The sequence below is a fragment of the Strigops habroptila genome, chromosome 3 (genome assembly GCF_004027225.2).
Source record: "Strigops habroptila isolate Jane chromosome 3, bStrHab1.2.pri, whole genome shotgun sequence".
Lineage (NCBI taxonomy): Eukaryota > Metazoa > Chordata > Aves > Psittaciformes > Psittacidae > Strigops > Strigops habroptila.
In genome coordinates, this window is record NC_044279.2 from 79,395,778 (window position 1) to 79,400,982 (window position 5,205).

The window sequence follows — 5,205 nt, forward strand, 5'->3', positions numbered from 1 at the left end:
AGTACCAATCACCTGGACTGCTTTCAAACTGGGATTGTGGCTGGGAGCTACACAACAGTGCAAAAGCCATTCTCTGCCCTTCATGTGTTTACTTTGACACTACCTACAACCAAGAAGAGAAATCTGTCTCCATAGTCCCTTCAGCCTCTTGAGCTTTGCAGTGAAACACTAAATGTGTACAGAGGGGGTAAATTAGCTCAGGGTTCAGACACATCCAAAGCAAGGGGGTTGCCACAGCTTTAAATGCTACTGCTCATTGACTGGGTTGGAGAAGACGACCTCTTTGACTACTCCAATTGCCAACTAAAATACAGGTCACAGTGGCTTATGCTTGCATGCATCCTTTCTGCTTGCAGCAAGTGTAGGGCACAAGCACAACTCACTGCTGCAGCTCAGCTGCTGAGCAGTACTCCATAACCTGAAATGGCTTCATTAAGTTCCATCAGGCATCCATAACCCCTGTTTGGTTTGCTAAAGAGATGGTGAAAAGGCCATTTGATCAGACCCAGAAATGTCTCCATATGAATGCACTTCTGATAGCAGATGAGTCTTTCTTCTAAGCAGCAAAAGTAAAGTCAGATCTGGTGGCTGGAAACTATTGTTTGACAATTCAGATAAGATGCACATTGCTCATTTCTGACAGAGGAAATAATGGACCTCAGAAACAACATTGCACATGATATGTGCCCTGTAGATCTTTAAACCAAGACTGTGTGACAAGATGGAGGATAGATGTGCGGTGGCTAACATCTGTAGTTCAGGCAGTTCTTGTGCAGGACCACTAGAAAAGTTTTCAGGTAGCCTTTAAATATACTTACGAAACACTGTAATAAGTGACAGTGGGAGGCTGGTTTTTCACTTAAGTCAGTGCTACTTAAAAGCAGTATTTCAAGAATTCAGATAGGACATGGTGGAGATTAGGAGAAGTTATTGGAGTTGAGTTAGTAAAGTTCCTGTGGGCAGATAACATGATCTTTACAATTACTGCATTCTCCCAGTAGTTTCAAGACAGAAAAAAACACTTCACAGCCTTCCCCTACACACAGACTCAGAACCTCTGCTGCTGAAAATTCACGTTGCTCCCACAATTCACCACACATTTACTGCAACTGGTCAAAAGACCAGTTTTCCAGCTCCTTAGGAGAAGCTCAGATGCTCTTGTGTGCCCTGTTTTGAGGAACTGTATTTTCTTCCAGAAAGCAGTCTTTCTCCACATTTGGTTTTTGAGGCATCACCATTCACAGTATCAGCCTTGGGCTCCTACAAGGGTTGGCAGTTTAGCTCATTGAAACAATGGGGATGGCTATACTATGAAAAGGGGTGTAAAATTTTTAGCCTTCATGAAGTAACTAGCAAGAAGAAACATTTTAGAGAATACAAGGGAGTTTGTAGGTTTAACATTTTAGCCATCTATGGCAAACCAGAAGCCACTTCCTCATGCTCACTGATATCTTAACCTAGGATATTACATTTTGGGGGTTACTCAAAGCAAGGCTATGGTAGAGAATTACTGCCTCAGAAAGGCTGACAAGACACACCTAGAACAGAAACTGGGTGACAGATGTTTGGATGGGGCAAGTGCGTTCAGCAAGCAGGGTCCACACTTAACTAAGCAGAATCAGAGGGAGAACTGCAGATGCCTATGGGGATCAAAAGAGGGAGATGTTAATAATTTATTTCATAGAATCATAGAATGGTTAGGGTTGGAAAGGACCTTAAGATCATCTAGTTCTAACCCCACTGTCACAGGCAGGGACGCCTCACACTAGACCATGTCACCCAAGGCCCTGCCCAACCTGGCCTTGAACACTGCCAGGGATGGAGCATTCACAACTTCCTTGGGCAACCTGTTCCAGTGCCTCAGCACTCTCACAGTAAAGATTTTTTTGTAGCAAATAAGAATATTTGTAGCGAATCAAGTTTAATTAACAAGACGATGGCCAGGACATCCCTATTGCCTCAGGCAAAGTCCAGCTACAGAAGCAAGGCTGTCAGTACCAGTAAGCACAGATTGGGACTGACCTGGCATTGCTTTTGTTCCAGTGCTGGAGGTGGCGAGGTTGCAGGCATGTGAGTGGGCATCCCTCCCAATTCTTGCTCCCCACCCCCTGTACACAACTGCCTCCTATAAGCTCCTTTTGGAGAATGATGACGGTGGCTGGCAAACATGTCCTGTTCTCTTGGGGTTTCTCACATGCTTGTACTGGTTCTGCCTGTTGTTCATCCAAGGGTCACTGTTCCCTGCTCTGCCTTTTCACACAGTGCTGGGCACTCAGGTCTTGGCCATGCCAAACTCAAGGGGAATTTCCTTAATACAGAGATGTCCTTACTGAGGACACAGCCTTGTATGGTTAGACAGCAACGTCTGTGATGTGTTGTGAAAACTGGAGCTATAAATACAGAAAATAAGGGTGACTTTGGTATGTTTTCTAACTTAAATTTTTATTGGACTTTTTAGATCTAGAAATACCAAAAATCTCCTTTTATGACAATAGCATTCTCTAAAAGGCTGTAAAAACAAAGCCCTAAAACCTCTGCCCTACCAGCCCATGCATCTCAGGCCTTCATGCAAAATAACTCTGAGTGAGGCTATGCCAAGGGAAGACCCTCCTGGCACAGCACCACTGTCCATCCCACTGCCCTTTGCCATCTTCTAGCCTCTATCCACTTTCTTGTTGTCCTGTAAGTGCAGCTGAAACTGGGGAAAGAAGAGCTGGAGTAGATTTGCCTTCCAAAATGCACTGCCAGAACTGCCCAACAGCAGTTGGACAATGGTCAGTTTACAAAGTAGTAGGATGCTACATCCTCAAACAGAGCTCATTACTGGCACTGAAACACTGTGACGTTCCTCATCCATAGAAGCATTCAGAGTTTTCAGAAGCTAAGAGGAACCATGGGATTAGTAACACTTGACATCTGAATGCAGAGCATAGGGAGCTGGCTGCCTCCCACGACCCACGCCACCATGCGGGAGAGGAGCAATATTACAGTGTTTGGGGCCAGGAACAGCACAGAGGGGTCCAGGATGCACTCACAGTGAGGTGTGTGTATCTCAGGATAAATTGTCCCTACATGGAAGCAGTGATTTCTACTCTAGAAAATACCAGCGGCTGATACAGACTTTCTTGGAAAAAAGGCAGCTTTATAACATGAGTTTCATCTTTTGGCAGCTGTCCCATAAGTAAGAACTTTCTCTTACTGGAAGAAAAGACAGGTTGGCGGAAAATATATTGTACCTTCAGCACTATCAAGTACTATGTAAGCTCTCCACAGCTGTAGAAAAACAGCTCTTGGGTCCTGTTTTAACCAGTGAAAGGCATAGTTATGACTTCGAATGGCACAAGCACAGAGATACAAATAGCTTGGTTTTATTTATTCTGTTTTCTAAAATCTATAAAAATAAGCATCTTCAAGTCTGTGAGACTTTGCAAAAAGTTAAAAATACAATTGAAGAAGAAAAGAAACATCCACAGACTGTTCCTAACCCCAAGTCAACATAAAATAAAAAATAAAACTAGCCACAACAGGGTAAGTCTAAGGAGTGTTTTCTGTCTCACATACTCATGTACTTCTCACCTCACTTCCCGAAGAAAAGTTACAAATGCAGAAAGAAATAAAGAAAATAGTTCATCATCATACACTGAACATCACTTAGCCCTTTTGTTCTCAATTAGGTTCTTTTTGCCACACATACCATACTGGCCTGATCTAAAAAACATGCCTTGTGTCTCAAATAAGCTATAAATGTATTTGTGGATGTATTATTCTGTTTTTTCTGCTGAAAGAGATGCTGTGTCCCAGGAATCTGTAAGGAATCAGGAAAGAGAATTATTAAATGATTTTCAGCCTGTGGTCTACAGTCCCCAGGGACCCATGAACTACTTCTAAAGGGTCGATGAAAAACAACCAAGGCAAGCAAGATGCTGGGCAAGAACTCACACTACATTAGAAAAATTCTTGAAGCATATTGGAAAAAAGATGAAAGACATTATCCAAGGTTGAAGGCGGTCTAGAAGAGTCCATGAACCCACCTAAAGAGCAGGAACCTGCTTCATACATACCACCTGCTGGACTACAAGTGTTTTAACTAACTGAAGAATGAAACTATGGTGATTATACATAGCTTCTCAGCAGCATTTTGCAACCCAGTCAGAATTCTTGCTACTGCACCAATTTCCTCAGCAGCATCCATGCCAGATAGCTTACAACCAGTGCAGTGGTTTCATCACCTCTCTATTGCTACTTGATCTAAGCTGTTGTTATTTCACTGAGTCAAGAGGTTTTGCTTTCATCTTGAAAGAAAGAACATTATTGAACTGTTTTCTGCATTATAGATCTGCTTTGCTGATTTACCCAGCCAGCCCTGGATCTTCCTGACTTACTAAGCATCTCCAGATCTACTCATGTTGTTCTAATCTGGGTTCAGCCATCTTGCACCAGACAGATAAAAATAACCTCTGCTGGGTTAATATTTGTCATGTTGTCTGTTATAGTATGTATCTGTTTGGTGCAGAAACATGCAACATATTTGCAACCTACAACAGAGTCTGGTGCAAAGGTTGCAGTTAATGCCCACCAAAATAGCTCTGGTTTGGGAAACAGCCTAACACCTCAGCACAGCAGCCTGGCCAGATAATTTTCCCTGCAGTGAAATGTCATCACTAGTGAAACTGCTGTACTGTCCTCTAGATCCAGACTGCTACCTCAGCACAACACTGCTCAGATATTCCAGCTCTAACTGGAGCTAGCTCCAGCACATCTGAGCTATGAAGTGCAGACATGCCACCTATGTGCTAGTCCAGAAATCACTGCAGGGATGCTGAGTATTTTGCACAGACCACATCACCTTTAGACAACGTTTCCATTTTTTCATGCTCTTGTACAGCAGCATAAAACAGACCAAGTTAAGGGTGGTACCTTAGAAATGTAGCAGGTACAAGAAGCCATAGCAACATAATCTATTTTTCATTCCACCAGGGGACCACTCAGTGTCATTCCCAGATTGAGTTAGGCAGAAAAGCAGACTGCAAACCTCTGGGTTACCTTCAGAGGGGTTTGGCTTTAAGCTATCACTGATGCTGTGGAAATTTAAATTCAAGTTTATTCTTCTTAACAGGGTACTCAATCAGGATAGCTGTTCTCTAAGTGCTTTTCTTTATCGCTGCAGTGCTGGAAGGTCAGAGCTTGCCATCAGTAACCATACAC